At 43.6% G+C, this 23415-nt stretch overlaps 2 pseudogenes; one reads left to right on the top strand and one right to left on the bottom strand.

The window, feature by feature from the left end:
- The first annotated feature begins 1081 nt into the window (after positions 1–1081).
- On the top strand, positions 1082–3687 carry LOC107297321 (annotated as a pseudogene).
- A 6712-nt stretch (positions 3688–10399) lies between these two features.
- Positions 10400–23415, bottom strand: part of LOC107297326 — a 78691-nt pseudogene continuing 65675 nt past the window's right edge.

Raw genomic sequence — 23415 nt, 5'->3', positions numbered from 1 at the left:
TAGAAAGAGTACAAAGAAGAGCAACAAAGATGATTAGGGGACTGGAGGCTAAAACATATAAGGAACGGTTGCTGGAATTGGGTATGTCTAGTTTAACGAAGAGAAGGACGAGGGGGGACATGATAGCAGTGTTCCAATATCTCAGGGGCTGCCACAAAGAAGAGGGAGTCAAGCTATTTTCCAAAGCGCCTGAAGGCAGGACAAGAAGCAACGGGTGGAAACTAACCAAAGAGAGAAGCAACCTAGAACTAAGGAGAAACTTCCTGACAGTTAGAACAATTTACCAGTGGAACAACCTGCCTCCAGAAGCGCTGAATGCGCCAACACTGGAAGTTTTTAAGAAGAAACTGGACAGCCATTTGTCCGAAATGGTAGGGTTTCCTGCCTGAGCAGGGGGTTGGACTAGATGACCTCCAAGGTCCCTTCCAACTTTATTATTATTTATTATTATTATTATTATTATTATTATTATTATTATTATTATTATTATTATTATTATTATTATATAACTGAGATTCTGTCCAATAATTGTAATGCTAAGAATTTGTTGTTGACCCAAATCAACAAGTTTATTTCATGATTGAATGGATATTTGAACTTGGATCTCGATAATCTTCAATGTGTCAAATGAATCTTAGTTAATGTAAAAGGCTATTTTAGCATTGTAGCATGTTTGCTTTTTACTTGTATATTTTTTTCATTTCACGTCTTCTGCAACCATGTTATAAACAATAAAAGTTACACTTTTATTTGAATCTTACAGACAGAGGATGCTAATAAGACCACTCCGGACAACTGAGAATAACAACATTGAAAAGGAAAGCAAATCAAGCTAGAAATCAAAATATTTTCCATTTCCTTCAGAAACCACACAATTCGTCTTCTTCCCCAGCAAGTGATAGACAAAAGAGAGAAAATCAAGAAAAGGTTTCAAACTGGAAAAAGTAGAGTATGTGGAACTGAAGGATACAAACATGAAAAGGTCAAGGAAGATTATTTTTCCATTCAAAAAAATAGGGAAATATCTAAAAGATAGTTGGGATAAAAAGATCATTTGGGACGCCACGTCAAGCAGACAATAATGCAGGTCTCGGCCTGGGAGCAAAAGAGTAGCTTCAACCAAATCAACACTAAACAAGGGATCACACATAATTTTGACATCCTCAAGAATATCAATCGTGGAAAAGCTCCACCGATGAGCATATCGTTGGAAAGGTGCAGATTTCAAATCGTAGATGATTATGAATAAAAGGGTCCACTTTGGAGAAAAGTACTCAAAAGCCTTTGTCAGAACAGCTCCCTTGTGGTTTATGGAAGGACCCACAAAGTAGAAGAGCCCCACAAGTGCTCCCAATGCGGTAAATCATTTTCGAGCATGGCCACTTGGTGATACACTAGAGGCGTCACACCAGGGAGAAACCCTATGATTGCTCTGATTGTGGAAAAAGTTTCAGTCAGAACTCCAGCCTGGTGATACACTAGAGGATGCAGAGAGAAAAGAAATCATATGAGTGCCCTGATTGTGGGAAACGTTTCAAGGCAGATTCCCACCTTGTGAGACACAAGAGGTCTCACACAGGAGAGAAACCCTTTCAGTGTCCTGACTGTGGGAAAAGTTTCAGTCAGAAGTCTGGCATGGTGACACACCAGAGAAATCACACAGGAGAGAAACCATATGAGTGTCCAGATTGTGAAAAAAGTTTCATTAGAAAATTCCAGCTCACGAGTCACCAGAGAATACACATAGGAGAGAAACCCGTTGAAACTCCTAATTGTGAGGAAAGTTTCAGTCAGAATTATGAACTGGTGATTCACCAGAGAAATCACACAGAAGAAAAATGTTTTGAATGTGCTCTTTGTGGAAAAAGTTTCAGTCACAATTCCAGCCTGGTGATACACCAGAGGACTCACACAGGAGAAAAACCATATAACTGTCCAGATTGTGGGAAAAGTTTCATTAGAAAATTCCAGCTCACAAGTCACCAGACAATACACACAGGAGAGAAACCCTTTGAATGTCCTGATTGCGGGAAACGTTTCCGTCAGAACTCCTGCCTGGTGAGACACCAGAGGACTCACACAGGAGACAAACATTTTGAATGTGCTCTTTGTGGGAAAAGTTTCAGTCACAATTTCAGCCTGGTGATACACCAGAGGACTCACACAGGAGAGAAACCATATGAGTGTCCAGATTGTGGGAAAAATTTCAGTCACAATTCCAATCTGGTGAAGCATCAGAAAACTCACACAGGAGGGAAGCCCTTTCAGTGTCCTGATTGTGAGAAAAGTTTCAGTCAGAATTATGAACTGGCGATACACCAGAGAAAGCACACAGGAGAGAAACCGTATGAATGTCCAGTTTGTGGGAAAAGTTTCAGTCACAATTCCAGCCTAGTGAAGCATCAGAGGATTCACACAGGAGAAAAACCATTTGAATGTCCTGATTGTGGGAAAAGTTTCAGTCAGAATTATGAATTGATGATACACCAGAGAAATCACAAACGAGAGGAAATGTATGAATGTCCAGAATGTGGGAAAAGTTTCAATCAAAATTCTAACCTGGTGAAACACCAAAAAATCCATACAGGGGAGAAACCTTTTGAATGTCCTATTTGTGGAAAAAGTTTTAGTCGGTACTACAGCCTGGTGAACCACCAGAGAACTCACACAGGAGAGAAACCTTTTGAATGTCCTGATTGTGGGAAAAGTTTCAGTCACAATTCCTATCTAGTGAATCACCAGAGGAGTCATACAGGTGAGAAATCATATGAGTGTCCTGATTGTGGGAAAAGTTTCATTAGAAAATTCCAGCTCACGAGTCACCAGAGGACTCACACAGGAGAAAAACCGTATGAGTGTCCAGTTTGTGGGAAAACTTTCAGTCACAATTCCAGCCTGGTTAACCACCTAAGGACTCACACAGGAGAGAAACCATATGAGTGTCCAGTTTGTGGGAAAAGTTTCAGATACAATTCCGGCCTGGTTAACCACCTAAGGACTCACACGGGAGAGAAACCATATGAGTGTCCAGATTGTGGGAAAACTTTCAGTCACAATTCCAGCCTTGTTAACCACCTAAGGACTCACACAGGAGAGAAACCGTATGAGTGTCCAGTTTGTAGGAAAAGTTTCAGTCACAATTCCTATCTGGTGAATCACCAGAAGACTCACACAGGAGAGAAATCATATGAGTGTCCAGTTTGTGGGAAAAGTTTCATTAGAAAATTCCAGCTCATAAGTCATCAGAGGACTCACACAGGAGAAAAACCGTATGAGTGTCCGGTTTGTGGGAAAACTTTCAGTCACAATTCCAGCCTGATTAACCACCGAAGGACTCATACAGGAGAGAAACCGTATGACTGCCCAGTTTGTGGGAAAAGTTTCAGATACAATTCCAGCCTGGTGAGCCACCAGAGGACTCACACAGATGAGAATCCGTATAAGTGACTAGATTGTGGGGACAGTTTCATTAAAATATTTGAGCTCATGAGTCACCAAAGGACTCACACAGGAGAGAAACCCTTTGAATGTCCTGTTTGTGAGAAAAGTTTCAGTCTGAATTCCAACTTGGTGATACACCTGAGGACTCATATGGGAGAGACCTTTCAAATGTCCAATCTGTGGATGGTACTTCAAGCATAAGTCTCCCCTTATTGAACACAAGGAATTTGACAATTTAGAGAAGGCTTGAATTTCATTTCTGATCTCCCACTGAGAGTGTTGGTGAGAAATTGACTATTTTAATTCTGGCCTAATCTTTTCAGTCCACACATCTCGGGTTTAGACCAGTTGGCAGAGAGAAATAAGTGGAAATTGTTAATTTGATAAAAGCTAACTACCTGTTTCTGGTTATCTGCAGAAGTTTCTGGATATTTCTTTTTGCAGAAGTTGTGGAGTTCCTCAAAAAGGCTTTTGGTTGATATTTTTTGTATATTGATTATGGAATTCCTGGCCCACTCCCGCTCTTCCCCCCTGGCCCACCCCCACCCCCACTTCACTCCCACTCTGCCCTGCCCCGCCTGCCCGCAGGGTCACCCACCGGTTCCATGGCCCGCTGCAGCAGATTGCTCAGGGGCCCAGCAGTGCCATGGCAGCCACACCCTCTGCCCGTGCCCCGCAGCATCAACTGTGTGCGATGGGACATGTGGGTGAAGTCTTGTTCCTGCTGCCCGGCTGCCATTTGTTTGGCTGTGCTGCTCTGTGCGGGCCGCGCACAGGGGAGACTCTCCTCTGGGGTAGCTGCTGGGGAGGAGGGTGGCGGGGGGAAGCGGGGCTGGGGTGACTGCGCATGCCCACATAGAGGGCTCCAAGTACCGCCTTTGGCATGTGTGCCATAGGTTCGCCATCACTGATCTAGGGTATCAAAGGGAATCATTAGGAGGGACATGATAGCTGCCTTCCAGTACTTGAGGGACTGTCACCAAGAAGAGGGGATTGACTTATTCTCTAAGGTACCTGAGGGCAGGTCAAGAAGAAATGGGTGGAAGCTTGTTGAAATGAGGTCCAATATAGAAGTAAGGAGAAATTTTCTGTCAGTGAGGGCAATTAATCAATAGAATAGCTTGCCTTGAGCAGCGGGTTGGATTAGAAGATGTCCAGGGGGCCTTGCAAGCCTATGATGCTATGTTTCAGTGAATTTAGGGACAATTTTAGAAAATAGGTACAGAGCAGCTCCATGAACTTGCTTCTCATAAAGGGGCTTTTTAAAAGAAGTATTTTATTCAGAAAATTTATATAAAGTACAAAATCACCCCCCAAAAGAGAAAATTTTCAAAACAAAACAAGAATGGGCAAAACATTTAAAAAGAAAAAAATGTGCATAAAAAAAGACAAAAACAGATTCATAAATATATTGAAGCAATATTAATTTTCCCCCCTTGCGAAGCAGGCCCAAAATATATAAAGTTATACCTCTTATTTACAACCACTCTGACCGTCCTGTATCTACTATAAAGAGAGGCAAAATAGTTAACGGGTGAATCGACAGCAAAGTTAAAACGTCAACGCACTTTGTTAACAACCTAGTCTTGCGTTTAATTTATATAAAGTCTAGAACAGTTTTTATTTACCATACGTCACCACAATCATTGTCTTGGATCTATCCAGGATGAAATAACTTCGTTTGATTATGATTAATAAAACTTAAGATTTTGGTTGAAAACAATAAAACAAAATCATAAATCTCTGTTTGTCCATCCATTTTCCCAAAAGAATCCAGCCTGAATTGTTTTCCCGTTAGATATGGGAAGTCCGTTCCCCAGTTATCACCAACTTCTTCAGAACGTCCCGTTCATCACCTATCGAGTCTGTTAAGTCCAAATCCGTAGAATCCACATCCTCTTCAGCCTTCTCCAACCAACCTGCAGTTTCCAAACCATGATAAGGGAGCTTTTGAGAAGTGGCTGTTGTCCCAGTCCCAGCTTCTTGGAATGAGCTGAGCTCACCAAGCCATCCATTTGGGAGGGAGCCTTCCATTTGTGTGCGCTCATAATCCCAAATGCCTCCATCAGTCCCAGAGGAAGGGGACCTCCCGGAGCAGAAATGTTTCTTTTTCTCACCATGATCCTTCACATCCTTCTGGGTAATGCACCAGCTGGGTATGTGACAGGAAAAAATATCACTATTTCTTTTATCTGATTCAAACATCTTGATAGATCTCAGTATTAGAGGACTTATTGAATCAATGAAGGCCTAGGGCCAGGGGTAGGCAACCTTGGCTCTTTTATGACTCGTGGACTTCAACTCCCAGAATTCCTGAGGCAGCATGGCTCAGCTTGGAAACCTCTTCCTTTCCCCTCAGCATGGCTGGCTCAGGAATTCTGGGAGTTGAAGTCCACGAGTCATAAGAGAGCCAAGGTTGCCTACCCCTGGCCTAGGCCTATTGGAAGTATTAAACCAAAGTTTCAGCTATGGCCTCTTTCACAATATGATAGCAATATTTGTAATCAGAACTATTGCTTGTGCATCTGGCCCTCATTGCAATGAGTAATGTAAGTATTGTCTGTGTGTTCTAAATTTCAATAAAACCTCTGAATTCTAAAGTGAGATATTTTTGATCTGTTTCTCTTGCCATTAATCGATTTTTCCCGACAGTTACGATAACATTTCCTCCCTGTGATGCTTCCAGCAAATGACGTCCAGATGGCAGATGGCTTTTTTTCTGGGTGTAATACAGATAGCCCTCCCTTACCATTTGCCTCGCTTAGTAACCATTCAAGATTAGGATGGTATAAAAAAAATCAGCTTTGCAAACAATCCTTGCATTTTAAACCATCAAATTATCCCACGATCATTAGCATTCTTCCCAACCAGCTGAAGGCAAGCAAAGTTCATGTAAAAAAACAGAAATAAAATCACCAGTAGCAGTAAGGTGATGTCTCACTTAATGTCTACAGTGATTCATTTATTGTCCAGAGGCCAAATGAGGTCAAAAGCCTGTTTACAATCAGGCGATTTTTTTACTTAGCACTCATGAATCTTAGCAACAGAATTGCCATTCATAATTGTGGTCACTAAGTGAGGACTACCCTGCTTCATTCATCACAACCCTTCAGGCTTCTTCCTGCAGTGGATGGGGAGAAAGTCAATGTGCAGTAGGGGGTCTCTCTGGATGGTTTTTCTATTAGAAAGCTGGGGTGCTGCAGGGGTGGGCACCCCCTTGGAGAAGTGGGGCTGGGCTTGGTGCCGTGGGTGCTCGAGGGCCAGGCTGGGTGTTTGACCTCTGCTGCCCAGGGCTCCGGGCAGCCCGCGCCACCATCTAGCCCTCCCCCACATGGCCTGAGAAGAACAGTGAGGCTCATCCAGTGGACCATGCCTTGGCACTTGCCCTGGTCCCACCCTCTTCTGCAGAGACCCTCAGATCTGTCCCACTCCTGCCCAGGCCCCCACAGGCCCCCTTGACGCAAACAATGTAGAGCTGACCACGCCTACCCAGTAGGCCACACCCACTCCATCCACACCTACCACCACCCCCCAGGGCAACCGCAATGCTGATGTGGCCCTCATGAAATTGAGTTTGACAGCCGAGCTAGTGGGAAAGTCACCAATGGAGATTGTGAGCGTGGGATGCTGGAACCATTATAAACGTGCACCTGTTTGTTCCATTTTATGACCTTTCTTGCCACAGTTATGAAGTGAATCACTGCAGGGTTCAGTTAGTAACGGGGTTGGTTTTTTTGTATTAACATTTTTTATTATTCAAAATATAAAATGCAAAGGAAAATAAAATTGTGGGAAACTAACGGAAGAAAAAAGGGAAAAGTTCACTTTATATTTTACAAGCTTAAAAACTACTCAAGCATTATATGTGAAGGGAAACAACATTTTCAAACCCACTTTATAAATACAAAACTGTATTAAAGCTTTCTATTACACAGATCAGGCCAATAAAAATCCGAGTAACTCCAATTAGCTCATTAAATTTAAGTCACTGTCGAATTTATTCTCATAAACGCTTTTTCTTCTCTAGAATATCTATTAAATAAATATGAAGTTCTATTTATCAAAGTATTCTCCACCTTGTTAGTGTCCATGTAGAAAAGTCCAAAAATGTCCCCTAAAACAGGAGTCTTCAACCTGCGGGTTGCGGTCCATTACCGGGCAATGGCCTAATTGCCACTGGGCCACGTGAATGACTGGCCGGTGTGTGCGGACAGCCCAAGGTGTGTGAACCTCATTGCAGGCCCTTGTGGCCCCACTCGTGTGAGCCTTGTAGCCGGCATTCACGGCCTCACATTCACCAGCTCCTCCCACAAAATCATCCCCTTTTTCCCCCTCCAGGCCACCAACCTGCAAAGATGGGGAACTCTGCCCTAAAGAGTTGCAAATTTACTTGGAACCCTTACTTTCAATTGCGCTGAGAGGTTTAAACAGTCATCTTCAAGCCCAGTGGACGGCCACTTAAATATGAGCCAGCAGTGTGCAGCAGCAGCCAAAAACGCTAATACAATCCTTGGTTGCATAAACAGAGGGGTAGAGTCAAGCTCATGTGAAGTTTAGGTACCACTATATAAAAACTCCATCCAGTTTTGGTCACATTGTAAAAATGATGAGACTTTGAAAATAGGGCAGAGAAGAAGAACTAACATGATTAAGGGCTGGCAACTAAAACATATGAAGAACGGTTGGAGGATTTGAGTATGGCTAATCTAGTGAAAAGAAGGACCAGAGGTGATATGAGCCAGCAGTGTGCAGCAGCAGCCAAAAATGCTAATACAATCCTTGGTTGCATGCCATAAACAGAGGGATGGAGTCAAGCTCATGTGAAGTCTTAGTACCACTATATAAAAACGTAGTAAGACCACATCTGGAATACTCCACCCAGTTTTAGTCACCACATTGGAAAAATGATGATGAGACTTTGAAAATAGGGCAGAGAAGAAGAACTAACATGATTAAGGGCTCGCAACTAAAACATATGAAGAACGGTTGGAGGATTTGAGTATGGCTAATCTAGTGAAAAGAAGGACCAGAGGTGATATGATAGCCGTGTTCCAAAATTTGAGGGGCTGTCACAAAAAAGAGGGGCCCAAGCTACTTTCCAAAGCACTAGAAGGTGAGACAAAAAACTACAGAAGGAAACTAATCAAGGAAAGAAGCAACCCAGAAATAAGGAGAAACTTCCTAACAGTGAGAACAATTAACAAGTGAAACTGCTTATCTTCAGAAGTTGTGGGTGCTTCATCACTGAAGGCTTTTAAGAGACTGGACAACCACTTGCTGAAATGGTATAGGGCAGGGGTATGCAACCTTGGCTCTATTCTGGGAGTTGAAATCCACGAGTCATAAAAGAGCCAAGGTTGCCTACCCCTGGTATAGGGTATACGGTCTCCTGCTTGAGAAAATAGGTTGACTCCCTCTTCGTGACAGCCCGTGACAGCTTATTCGAGAAAACCACCAGTAATGGAGCAGCCACAATCTCTGGTGGCAAGCTATTCTATTTATTAATTGCCCTCACTGACAGAAAATTTCTCCTTACTTCTATGTTGGATCTCATTTTAATAAACTTCTTGTCCTGCCCTCAGGTGCCTTAATGTCAATCCCCTCTTCTTGGTGACAGCCCCTCAAGTACTAGAAGACAGCTATCATGTCCCTCAAGTATGATTCCCTTTGATAGCCTAGACATACCTATCTCCCACAACTGATCACCATACGATTTAGTGTCCAGACCCTTTATCATCTTTACAGCTCTTCTCTGCACAATTTCCAGGGTCTCAAGAACTTTTTGTATCGTGACCAAAACTGGACACAGTATTCTAAGTGTGGTGTCACCAGCACTGTGTAAACCAATTCTATCCCTTCTTGTTGTCTCAACACTATTCCTGTTGATGCAGCCTACGACTGCATTGCCTTTTTTGTGGAGCTGCAGCACAATACTGTCGCAAATGGTACTTGTCCAATTATCATGCGCCCCAGGGATATATGGCCTGCCCTTTTGGAGATCTCCTGGAGGCAGCCACCATTTTCAGTGCACCCACAATCCCTTAACACAATCTACAAAGTGTTACGGTAGCAAAAAAGAAGTTGGTCCCACTCCCAGGCGACACTGACCAAGATGAAGCCACCATTTTGACCCAGAGGCAGGCGTGGCAAAATAGCAGCTGCTTCCACAAGTCCACCATATGGCCCGTGCCCTCCTTCACCAACTTGAGGTTCAGAGATCTTCAGAAGGTATGGAGGAGGAGGCTGTGAGGCGTGGTGTGGTGGGAGTCAGGCTTAAGGATTGAAGGGATCCATTGGGAGTGGGGAAAAGGCTGTGGGGGACCCTGTGGGAAGGGAAAGGCCTGGGGGGAACTAACAGGATAAGATCATCTTTGGAAGGCAAGCCTGGGTCTATGCTTTCATGACATACTAACGTAGCCCATGGATGCATGTCCTGCTCTTCTTCACAAAATTGAGGTTCAAAAGGTATAGAGGTCTTACAATTTGTTTAACGGCTTCATCAGGGAGAGAAGGAGGTAGGATAGTTCATCAAGGTAGTCTTGCTTAACCACCAGAGCAAGATGCAACTGTAATTGACAGACCCCATTACAATTGTTATCTCGAGGACTATTTGTATCATGGCTGGGGAATTCTGGCGCTCAAAATCTGGAGGACACCAAGTTAGAAGAATGAAACTTCACAAGTGGGAATTCCATAAGCAATATACAAAAAACATTACCCAAAAGCCTTTTTGACAAATTGCGCAACTTCTGCAAAAAGGAAATATCCAGTACTTTCTGCTGATAAGCAGAAAGATGAAGTTAGCCTTTATCAAACTAATAATTTCCACTTTTTTCTCTCCACCAACTGGTCTAAACCTGAGATGTGTTGACCAAAAAGCATCAGGCCAGAATTTAAATCATTAATTTCTCACCTACACTCTCAATGCAAGATCAGAAATGAAAATCAAACCTTCTTTAAATTAATTAACTTTTGCCTCATGTCAAATTCCTTATGTTCAATAAGGGGTGATTTACACTTGAAGTACATTCCACAGATTGGATATTTGACAGGTCTCCCCCCATGTGAATCCTCTGATGCATCAACAGGTTGTAAGTATGACTGAAACTTTCCCCACAAACAGGACATTTAAAGGGGTTCTCTCCTGTGTGAGTTCTCTGGTGCATCACCAAGTGTGAAGTTGTAATGAATTTTTTCCCACAATCGGGACATTCAAAAGGTTTCTCTCCTGTGTGAGTCCTCTGGTGTCTCACCAGGTGGGAATTCTGACTGAAACTTTTCCCACAATCAGGACATTCAAAGGGTTTCTCTCCTGTGTGAGTCCTCTGGTGGTTCACCAGGTAGGAATTTTCCTTGAACTTTTTCCCACAATCAGGACATTCAAAGGGTTTCTCTCCTGTGTGAGTCCTCTGGTGTTTCACCAGGCTGGACTTGTCACTGAAACCTCTCCCACAATCAGTACATTCATAGGGTTTCTCCCCTGTGTGAGTCCTCTGGTGTCTCACCAGGTAAGAATTCCGACTGAAACTTTTCCCACAATCAGGACATTCAAAGGGTTTCTCTCCTGTGTGAGTCCTTTGGTGTGTCACCAGACTAGAATGGTAACTGAAACTTTTCCCACAAACTGGACANGTGGTGTGGTGGGAGTCAGGCTTAAGGATTGAAGGGATCCATTGGGAGTGGGGAAAAGGCTGTGGGGGACCCTGTGGGGAAGGGAAAGGCCTGGGGGGAACTAACAGGATAAGATCATCTTTGGAAGGCAAGCCTGGGTCTGTGCTTTCATGACATACTAACGTAGCCCATGGATGCATGTCCTGCTCTTCTTCACAAACTTGAGGTTCAAAAGGTATAGAGGTCTTACAATTTGTTTAATGGCTTCGTCAGGGAGAGGAGGAGGTAGGATAGTTCATCAAGGTAGTCTTGCTTAACCACCAGAGCAAGATGCAACTGTAATTGACAGACAATTGTTATCTCGAGGACTATTTGTATCCTGGCTGGGGAATTCTAGCGCTCAAAATCTGGAGGACACCAAGTTAGAAGAATGAAACTTCACAAGTGGGAATTCCATAAGCAATATACAAAAAACACCACCCAAAAGCCTTTTTGACAAATTGCGCAACTTCTGCAAAAAGGAAATATCCAGTAATTTCTGCTGATAACCAGAAAGATGAAGTTAGCCTTTATCAATCTAATAATTTCCACTTTTTTCTCTCCACTAACTGGTCTAAACGTGAGATGTGTTGACCAAAAAGCATCAGGCCAGAATTTAAATAGTTAATTTCTCACCTACACTCTCAATGGGAGATCAGAAATGAAAATCAAACCTTCTTTAAATTAATTAACTTTTGCCTCATGTCAAATTCCTTATGTTCAATAAGGGGTGATTTCCACTTGAGGTACATTCCACAGATTGGATATTTGACAGGTCTGCCCCCATGTGAATCCTCTGATGCATCAACAGGTTGTAAGTATGACTGAAACTTTCCCCACAAACAGGACATTTAAAGGGGTTCTCTCCTGTGTGTGTTCTTTGGTGCATCACCAAGTGTGAAGTTGTAATGAAAATTTTCCCACAATTGGGACATTCAAAAGGTTTTTCTCCTGTGTGAGTCCTCTGGTGTCTCACCAGGTGGGAATTCCGACTGAAACTTTTCCCACAATCAGGACATTCAAAGGGTTTCTCTCCTGTGTGAGTCCTCTGGTGGTTCACCAGGTAGGAATTTTCCTTGAAATTTTTCCCACAATCAGGACATTCAAATGGTTTCTCTCTTGTGTGAATCCTTTGGTGTGTCACCAGACTAGAACGGTAATTGAAACTTTTCCCACAAACTGGACACTCATATGGTTTCTCTCCTGTGTGAACCCTGTGGTGTACCACTAGTTCATAATTCTGACTGAAACTTTTCCCACAATCAGAACATTCAAAGGGTTTCTCTCCTGTGTGAGTCTTCTGATGTTTTACAAGGTTGGAATTGTGAGTGAAACTTTTGCCACAATCTAGACACTCATATGGTTTCTCTCCTGTGTGAGACCTCTGGTGTATTACTAGGCTGAAATTCTCTCTGAAACTTTTCCCACAGAGAGCACATTCAAAGGGTTTCTCTCCTGTGTGAGTCCTCTGGTGTCTCACCAGGTCGGAATTTTGACTGAAACTCTTCCCACAATCAAGACATTCAAATGGTTTCTCTCCTGTGTGTATTCTCTGGTGACTCATGAGCTGGAATTTTCTAATGAATCTTTTCCCACAATCTGGACACTCATATGATTTCTTTTCTGTGTGAGTCCTTTGGTGTCTCACTAGGGTGGAATTCTGACTGAAGGTTTTCTCACAATGAGGACATTCAAAGGGTTTCTCTCCTGTGTGAATCCTCTGATGTGACAGCAGGCTGGAATTGTAACTGAAACCTCTCCCACAATCAGGACATTCATAGGGTTTCTCTCCTGTGTGAATCCTCTGGTGTGACAGCAGGCTGGAACTGTAACTGAAACCTCTCCCACAATCAGGACATTCATAGGGTTTCTCCCCTGTGTGAGTCCTCTGGTGTTTCACCAGGCTGGAATTGTGACTGAAACCTTTTCCACAATGAGGACATTCAAAAGGTTTGTCTCCTGTGTGAGTCCTCTGGTGTATCACCAGGCTGGAACTGTGACTGAAACCTTTCCCACAATCAGGACATACAAAGGGTTTCTCTCCTGTGTGAATCCTCTGGTGTGACACCAGGTTAGAAATCTGACTGAAACTTTTTCCACACTCGGGACATTTAAACGGTTTCTCTCCTGTGTGAGTCCTCTGGTGTGTCTCCAGGTTAGAAAACTGAATGAAACTTTTCCCACACTCGGGACATTTAAAGGGTTTCTCTCCTGTGTGAATCCTCTGGTGTATCACCAGGTGTGATTTCCGACTGAAACGTTTCCCACAATCAGGACATTCAATGGGTTTCTCTCCTGTGTGACTCCTCAGGTGTAGCACCAGGTGGGAATTCCGAGTGAAACATTTCCCACAGTCCAGACATTCAAAGAATTTATCTCCTTTTTGAGTCATTTGGTGACTCATGAGGTGGGAATGTCTTAATGAAACTTTTCCCCAAACTGGACACTCATACACTGTCTCCTTGGTGTGAGTCCTCTGATGTATCACCAAGTTGCTGCAGTTGCTAAGGCATTTATCATAGTGAGAGCATTTGTATGGGTGATCCCTTGTTTAGTAGTGCTTTGATTCAAACCGTTTTTTTCTGCACAGGGTGAGGCCTGCCTTACTGTCTACTCTACGTGCCTGTCTAATTGACCTTTTCTTGCCACTGACTTCCAGATATTTCCCTCTTTTTCTGAATGAAAAATAATCTCTTGATTTTTCATGTAATGTATCCTTGAGTTTCGTAAAGTCTACTTTTCCCAGCATGAAATCTTTTCTCTTGTTTCTCTCTCACCTGCTGAGGAAGGTGAAGAATTGTGTGGCTTTCTGAAGGAAATGGAAAATATTGATTTGTTTTCCTTTTCAATGTTGCTTGTTATTCTCAGTTGTCCAGAATGCTCTTATTGCCACTCTTTGTCTATAAGATTCAAAGAAAAGTGTACCTTTAGTTGTTTATAAAATGTTGCAGAAGATGTGAAAAAAAGAAAAAAGTATATCTTACAATGAATAAGTAGACATGCCACAATACAAGAATAATCTCTTATATTAATTATGATTCATTTGAGACATGGAAGACTACCGAGATCCAAGTTCAAATATCCATTCAGTCATGAAATTCTCTTTTTGACTTGGGTCAATCACAAATTCTTAGCAGTGCAAAGGGTTATCCTCAAATATACCTTGAAGTGCTGGGAATAGATTATACAGTTGTTGATATATGCATAGAGAGAAATACAAATATACACACATCAAATGTATATACCGTGTTTTCCCGAAAGTCCTAGTTTTGGGGCGAGGCACACACCTAAAAATCAAGCTATGGCGGGGGTGGGGTTCCCCACCTGCCCTGCATCCACTGATCTTGCAGCCAGGCCTCTCCTTGCTGGCCTACCTCTTCTTCTGAGGCCTCTTCTGCAGCCAGGCCTTCATTTCTTAGTCACAGGGCTTTCCAGAAGGCCTGTGCAGCCAAGAACCGAGCTATAGCTGCTTAGACCTTCTGGAAAGGCCTGACTGCAAAATGCAGGCCCAAATGCAGCTGCAAAACTTTGGCCTCAGACAAAGTGGACCGGCTGGGTGAAGCTGTCGATGCTGGCAGTGAGGTAAGGCCTACACCAAAAATAAGGCCTGGTGCCTCCTTTTGGGAAACATGGTATGTGGAAAGTCCATGTGTTTTCAGCCTGAAAATTATCCCAAAATGGTTACAGTCAAACCTTTTGAGGCAATTTCAGGGACATGGAAGCTTTAACTGATGAAATGATGCCTAAAGCCTCTGCAAGATTTAAAGCACCAGTGTCAGCTCTGCCTGCCTCAGCTGGGGCCTCACAGGCATTCTGCCATCAAAAGAAGAAGGGGGAAGGGAGGATGAAAGGGAGAAAGATGAAAGGGTAATAAATCTTTGTGTATGTGTGATAGGAAATCAGGAAGGGGGGAATGACAGGTGAGAGGGATCAGAGCAGCCAGATCCTGTTTGTACCAGCATCCCATGGCCGGGCACCCTGAGAAATATGTGTATTACCCACAAACATCTCAGAGTTCTCAAAACATATTGGTGAGCTCCAGTTGGCTGGAAATGGACTGGTCGTGTGGGGAGAGATGGGCTGGGGGCAAACCTACCCCTTGTTTTGCATCCAGCGAGTGTGGTGATTTCAGAGCTGGCTTGAACTTACGGCAACCAACACTCTTAGTAAAAGAACCCTTTACTTTAATCAAATGTACTCAAAGGCTTTTCTTTCCTAAGAGATCGGATTGGGGTAGGTTTGACGTTAAGCCAGCACTGCAGTTGTGGCCACCCTTTTTCTGTGTCAGCCCCTCAAATATTGAAAGACTGCTATCAAGTCACCCTTAGTCCTTCTCTGTGTTAGACTAGGTATATCCAGTGCCTTCAATCGTTCATCATATCTTTTAACCTCCAGTTCCCGTCTCAACATCTCTTTTGCATCATAGTGACCATAGTTTCTTTTGGATCATAGTGACCATAGTTTCTTTCCTAAGGGAGCAGATTGGGGCAGGTCTGACAACTGCTTCTGAGCCACAGTCAAGGTCTTGGTCTTAAAAACGAATGAGCAGTGAAATGAACGTTTTGCCCCCACAGCTCTTCAGTTTTTAAAAACTGGAGAGCTTTGGGGGCAAAACGTTCATTTGACTGCTCATTCTTTGTTTTGCCTGTGCCCTACCCCATTGAACTTTTTCAAATTATTTTTAGCAGAATTACAATATGTGGGAACATGTATGGGGAGGGGATTGTCCTTGGCATTAAACTTAGCAAACTGTTTTCTGTTAAAAATGATCAATCTAGACCAGTGATTCTCAACCTTGGCAACTTTTAGACCTGTGGACTTCAACTCCCAGAATTCCCCAGCCAGCACAAGTGACTGGGGAATTCTGGGAGTTGAAGTCCAGAATTTTTAAAGACATCAAGGTTGAGAAGCAATGATCTAGACAGTGATTAATCCTTTCAAAGCACTTGGGGGGAAATGGACCTCTGCCCTCCCCTTTAAAAAAAGCCCAATCAAAATACCATCATCCACACACCAGGCTGAAGTTAATAGGTTCTGAAGTGCTCCAAGATTTTCATTATATTAAAATACTTTCAGCTATGAAAGCAAAAGTGGAGAGAGTCAGAGAAATTCTGTGCCTTACACAGACATAAAATTTGGAGAAAAACTGAAAATTGGAAAGGCAAATTTGTAAAGGACTAACTAGAGGAAGCAGGATTGGCTGGATAGAATATAAACAAAAACGATCCACGTGGCATTTTATTCCAACAACTGAAGTCTCTCTGGAGCTCAACCAACCTGCCTCTTATGCACACAGTCTCTCTTCCCCAAAACGCTCTGCAGGCAGTTATTGGAGCTCCCAGGCCTGTCCCTTGACCTGAAATTCTTTTATCTTTCTAAAAAATGTCACTTGATCTCTTTGGAAAACTGTTTGTAAAGAACAATGGAAAGATTCTTTTTCAGGGTAGATTATACAGACTTTAAAAGAACTAAATATTTAAATTGAAAACCTCCGCGGACAGGGCTGTTCACTGACATGGGCAGAGAGAAAGAGGGACGCAGCAGTCACCAGAGAGGGAATCTGGGCAGGTAAGAGAGGCAGATTCGGGAGCTCCATCCCAAAGGAAGCCCACCTGGACAGGGCTGCCCATCGGCCAAGCCCACCTGGGCGCCTCTCGGGTCTCCCTCACCCGCCTTCCAGACGCCCCTGGCCTCCTCCTAGCAGGGTCCCCGCCCTCGCCTCCAGCCACGCTCCCCCGGCCTCTTCCCCTCCCTCCCCTCCAGGCACTGGGAGGCTGATCCTCCCCAGCAGACACAGGGGAACGTGGGAACGGCGGTGCCCAACCTTCGGGGAGCCCCCACGCTGGGAGCCGGGCTGCACCAAGAGGAGGGGCTGCGGGGCAGGAGGGGGGCTCGGGGGAAGGAATTGAAGGGGGTCGGAGAGCCGATCGCGGAAGCAGCAACCGAGGAGGAGGAGAAGCGGCGGCTCAGCGGTTCCCACGGAGCAGAAAAGCTCGCAAGGAAAGGCGGAGACTCGGAAGGGGAGGGGGCGCAACTGGGGGAAACCCACCTCGCTCTCCCTCCCTCCCTCCCCCGAGGAATCCCTCCTCCCCTTCCCGCCCCCGGGGATTTCCCCCCCTCCTCTCCTTCCCCCGCTCGCAGCGTCCTTGCCCACCTGGCGCCCCTTGAGCGCCGCTCCCCGCGAGGGGAATCTCCGGCAGCCCTTGCAGAAGAGACGTCGGGAGACCACGATGGGCGCCTAGAGGGCCCGGAAATTGGCCTTCCTCCCCCCTCGGTTTCCTGCGTCCTCTCTAGGCGCCAGAGAAAAGCTCTCTGCCTTTAACCCCTTCGCGGAAGCTGCTGCGAGGAGCGGGCGACTGGGGCGCCGCCGAGCAAAGCCAAACTCCTCCAGCCGGGGCCCCGCAAAAGACCGTCACCCCCAGGGGAAAGTCAAAGGACTCTCCCAGACTCACACGGCTCCCCTCCCAAAATATATGGAGAATCCCTTGTTCTGAGTAGAAGGGTCCGTTTCCTGCCTTCCTTCTCCTGTTTTAAGGGTCTTCATCTCTAAAATGAAGCTGTAGCCAAAACACAACTCGATTCCCCCTTATATGTTCTCCAAGGATAAAATAAAGTTAGGTACAGGAGCCCTTTGGATGCCACAAAAATGCTTTAATCATAATGTCAGCCTAATTGAGGGAATTTCATGCAACCTCCTTTCCTAACTGCTATCCGCATTTGCAGTCATTTACAGAGATTTTCAATGGACCGGGATCTGGAAAATCAAGGGAATCAAGATATTGTTTCCTTACTGTTTGATTGGCATATTTAACTGTTTAGTGCTGAGTGAGGTTTCAAGCAGCTGTTATTTTCATCTCTGTACCTGTTGGCACTTCTGTTTGGTTGCTAATTGACTGCACTGAAGCTCCCTCCTGTTTATAGTTTGTAGTCTCACAAAAACAGGCTTTGGGAGAAGCACCCTGCCTTCAGGATTTCTGTTGACAGCTTGCTGGTTATTTTGCAATTCCTACTGCTGCAAAACATGGTTTTAAAGGAAAAACAAGAGGAAAAAGTGGAATGGCTCCTTTACAAAAAAAATCCAAAAGTTCCATTAAAAGGAGCTTTGTGCTTGTTTATTCACAAGAAAGGAACCCATTCCCAATCAGGCATTTTCCAGAAGGAATGGCATGATAAATTAAAACCTCTCTGTACTTTTCAGCATTCATGATCCCATCAATATTGGCAACACCACTAGTGGAAATGCAGCCCCAAACCAGGATAGACCACCATGTTTCCCTGAAGGCTACAAACACTCATTTGTCTATCTCCAACTCTTCTCACATATTGTTGACAATCGGATCCAAACATTTCAAACTTAGATTCATCATAGCATAATACTGATCCTTAGTCCATTTTTTGTGAGCTTCAGCATATCTTAGCATTTTCACCCTGTTCCCCTTCTGCAAGTGTGGGTGTCTTGGCTGTTACCCATCCATTAAGACCATTCCTGATTGAGCTTCTTCAGACTGTAGAAAGATCAACTTGGCCTCTTGATGAAGCTGCCAGATGCTGAGTCAGGTCCTTGGTTGATTTCCTCCAATCTCTCAAAGGAACTTCTCATCAGAATTTGAAAATTTCCTTGGCCTTCCAGTCCTCTTTTTTTGTCCTTGACTTCTTGTGATTCCTCAAATTTCCTTAATAACAGCTTGAGCATCTATGCAGATTCTCAATCGTCCAGGTCATGGTTGTCCCAAGGTGTTTTTCAAAGGGCAACTGGACTTTCTTGATTTTTTCCTTGAAGAAGTTTTGAAAAAGCTGTAGAATCTTCTTGGATGAGAAGCGATATATTTGCAAGGCAAAAATGAAGACAGTCCAGTTGCATTTTGAAAAACATATTTGGGACAACAGCTTGAATACCACATCTTGAATATCCAGTTTGTTCATACATGGCTTAGATCAGGGATGTCAAACTGCCGGCCTGCGGGCTGGATGCGTCATCCGGAAGCTGCGCCCACCCCATTGCCGGCAATGGCAAAACCGTCCCGATATGCGCGATGTCATGTGACATCGCGAGTTTGACATTTCTGACTTAGATGAAGAGATTGAAGGGGAACTCTCAAATTTGCAGAGGACACCCAGTTGGGGGGAATAGCCAACACTTTTGAAGATAAGCACAAGATTCAGAAAGATCTTGACACATGTGAGCATTGGGCCCTTTCCAGCAAAATGCAATTCAGTGGTGAGAAAAATAAGGTCTTACACTTAGGCAAGAAAAGCTAAATGCACATCTATATAAGCTGTTGTACCTTGTTCAACAGCAATAACTGAGAGGGATCGTAAAGCACATATGAGATAGCAGTGTGCTGTAACTGCCTAAAAAGTCAATTCAGCTTTAGAATGATCAAAAACAGTTCCAACCTACTGCTTTTTCCATGGAAGATGGGAATTTTTTGAAACAAGTAAGGGATGATGCTAAAGGTCATATTAGAAGGATATATAATGTTTTATTAGAATTGGATTCAGAGACTGAGCTAGTTAAAGATTGTATGATTAAATGGGCTCAAAATATAGGAGAAACAATATCTATGGATACCTGGGAGTTGATATGGGTGAGAAATGTGAAATTCACGCAAGCTCAAAACTTACGTGAGAATTTTTATAAAATGTTTTATAGATGGCACATGGATCCTGCAACTATGTCTCGTATTTATGAGAATTATGAATCCAAGTGCTGGAGGTGTGGACAACAAGATGCAACTTTTTTTCATATGTGGTGGACCTGCAAGGTTATTAAAGCTTTTTGGATAAAATTGTGGTGGAATCTACAGCAAATTTTTAAAAGAAGAATTATTTTTTTGCCTCAGTTATTTCTCCTAGGTATCACACAAAATTTGGATGTAAAAGAAACGAACTTGATGCTGTATTGTTTAACTGCTGCCCATTTGTTGATAGCTCAAAATTGGAAGAGTAAAATTCTACCTACAATGGAGGACTGGAGATTGAAGGTCTCGTACCTTGCTGAAATGGCAAAGATTTCGGCTTATTTGAAGAATCATTCAAATGAACAATTTTTATTAATATGGAGAAGATGGATTGTTTATATTCAAAAGAAGCATAGAATGGTGGAATATAATTTAGGTTTCTAGTTAACTTGTTCCTTTTTCTATATATTTCACCTACTTATGTAGAATAATATTTTGTGGAGTTAGGGATATTAACTATTTGTTTTTAATATGCTGTGAACCGCCCTGAGTCCTATGGGAGAAGGGCGGTATACAAATTAAAATAATAAATAAATAAATAAATAATAGTAGTTTACTTTTATCTGAATAGTATCCTGGGATTAGGTTTGGGAAGTCCGGGGGGTGGGGGGTGGGGCTCTTTTTATAGCATTGTGATATATCTGTGATGTTTTTTTTTTATGATGAAAATAATAAAAATTTATATTTGAAAAAAAAAAAAACAGTTCCAACCTAGAATCCAGGAGAAAGTTCCTGTCTGTGAGAAAAGTGGAATGGCTTGCCTCTAGAAGTTGGGGATGCTTCATCAATAGAGGTGTTGAATAGGAGATTCCACAGCCATTTTTCCAGATGGGAATAGGGTCTCCTGCTTGGAGACTTGGTCCCTTCCAAATCTTATTCTGTAATTCTGTAAGAACTTCATGAACTTTTAGGGCTCAGCATGCAGCTAATCTTCACAAGCTAAGTAGTGTCACATTTCACTGTTTCACTTGGCTCAGTTGCAAAGAGAGGTTGCTGTGAGTCTGGAAATGACTAGATGGCATGTGATCAGTGAAAATATCTCGCAAATGCCTTCGGTGGAGACGAACCAAGCCTATTTTTCGGCCTCCTACCCAGAGATGGTCAGATAGTGACTAGAAAGCCAACAGTAGAATAGCGCCCTCTCTGGTTGAACGTAAAGGAGTTAAAACCATCAAGTACTGTATTGCTAGAAAGGCTTGGAGGAGAGGAGACGTACAGGGGAACTTCCTCTACCTACCGTATCGCTTATGGGAGGAGGGTTGCGTGCAGAGACGCTCTCGCTTTCTTGCAAGGATGGAAGCATCAGCAGGAAGGTGAGTTGAGGGCAGGTTGGAGGACAGGCCGGGAGCGAGTCGGGCTGTTTGGTTCCTTCCACAGTGTGGAAGCAGAGAAGCAACTAGACCAGAATTAGGCAACCTCGGTTCTTTTATGACTCGTGGACTTCAACTCCCAGAATTCCTGAGCCAGCTTGGCTCACCTCTCCCTTTCCCCTCAGCAGGGCTGGCTCAGGAATTCTGGGAGTTGAAGTCCACGAGTCATAAAAAGAGCCAAGGTTGCCTACCCCTGAACTAGACTATAAAATAACAGTTGGAGGTCATCTAGTCCAATGTCCTTCTCAAGCAGGAGACCTTATACATTTCAGGCAAATGGCTGTCCACGCTCTTCTTAAAAACTTCCAGTGATGGAGCACCCACAACCTCTGGAGGCAAAACCCATCCCCCCCCCCCACTGGTTAATTGTTCTCCCTGCCAGGAAATTTCTCCTTGCTTCTAGGTTGCTTCTCTCTTTGATTAGTTTCCACACATTGTTTCTTGTCTTCCCTTCTGGTGCTTAGGAAAATAGGCTGACACCACCACCACCCCCCCAGCCTTCTTCATTGTGGCAGCCCCTTAAATATTGTAACACTGCTATCATGCCATCCCTACTCCTTTTTTACATTAGACTAGACCTGGGGTAGGCAACCTTGGCTCTTTTATGACTCGTGGACTTCAACTCCCAGAATTCCTGAGCCAGCTGTGCTGGCTCAGGAATTCTGGGAGTTGAAGTCCACGAATCATAAAAGAGCCAAGGTTGACTACCCCTGTTTTAGAGACTGAGTGCCCAAACTGCAACCCAAAACCCATTTATGCATCCTTGAGTGCCGGATTGGGTGTGGCCTATTGCAAGATCTTTTTTTTTTCCTGCAAGAAGTTGAAATTGACTGATTGAACCTCTCCTTTTTTTGCACATGGCGGTGGAGACCTAAAGCGAAAAGGTTTTATAAAACCCAGCTGAAGGCCTAGGACTGGGGCGACGGCGCGCGTGCCCACAGAGAGGGCTCTGAGTGTCGCCTCTGGCACCCGTGCCATAGGTTCCCCACCACTGGACTAGACATACCCAATTCCTGCAACTGTTCTTCGTGTTTTAATCTCAAGCTCCCAAATATATTTGTTGCTCTTTCGTTTCATCTCTCTTAGTAAATATTAATTCCAGTATTGCTGACCCTCTAATTCCCTCCTCTACCTTTTGGATGACAAACTTGTCAGGTTGGTCAGGAACCTTTAAGAACACACTGGGTAACAATTTTTCTGGAATGGTAGAGGGTCTTCCTGATTGAGCAGGGGACTGGACTAGAAGATTTCTAAGGTCCCTTTCAACTGTGTTGTTGTGTTATGGACCTGTTGTTTTATTGGCTGGTCTGCCACTGCATCTTATGAGATTTTTTATTTTTTACTTTCATATCTAGCCAACAAGCACGGTACTTCCTATAGGTGTCCCATCCATGTACTAACCAGGTTCAACTAAAAAATAGCTAAGGAGGAACCTTTTCAGGTGTTCAGTTTGTATAGTCCTCAGTTACCATTTGTTCCCTGAGCGTTCGAAGTTACAATGGCACTGTGAAAGCAGACATACACCTGGTCCATAAATTTGTAGCACTTATTCAGTGACCACATGTCAGCACTTCCTATAATTATGAAGGTGCAGGAAAAATCCATAGCTCTTTTTGTCTAGTTTAAATCTTTCTTTCAATTGTAAATATGCAAACCAATGGCAAACACGTTCTTCTGATTCCAACTTCTCTTTAGATTTCAGGATAAGGTTACCATAATTGAAAGATATTATTTGACTATCTGTCCACCTGTCTGGCCTCGCCACCATTTCTTTTCTTAAAAAGAGTTCCTGGGGAGACAGCCAAAGAGGCATCTTCCTAGAGAACCTTATTTTATATTTCTTTCAAATTCTGAGGATGGCACGTCAAACAAAGTGATTATTATAATCAACATTTGCTTTAACCTGATCATACTGTAAATAACTGTGCCATCAAAATCTTAATTCATGGGCCTCTAGTGTCTAGATTCTGATTGATGAACCCAACCAAGCAAACATCATCGAGACATTCTGATCTCTTAATGTAAAACTTTCTTGAGTACATCATTTCGGCATGTATGAAAGCAAAACCAGCTCTGGCAAAACTCCACGCAACCCCACATAGTAAAAGCATCGAATACTCCCTCCTCCTTGGTCAGGTCACGTTGCCCAATTAAATGGAAAAATATTATTATGAGAAAGTGTCTCTGGGTCTAATCAGAAACCTGGTGATGCC

This window comes from Protobothrops mucrosquamatus, unplaced genomic scaffold (genome assembly GCF_001527695.2).
Source record: "Protobothrops mucrosquamatus isolate PMUCROS unplaced genomic scaffold, P.Mucros_1.0 scaffold3233, whole genome shotgun sequence".
Lineage (NCBI taxonomy): Eukaryota > Metazoa > Chordata > Lepidosauria > Squamata > Viperidae > Protobothrops > Protobothrops mucrosquamatus.
This window is presented reverse-complemented; position numbering and strand designations above follow the sequence as displayed.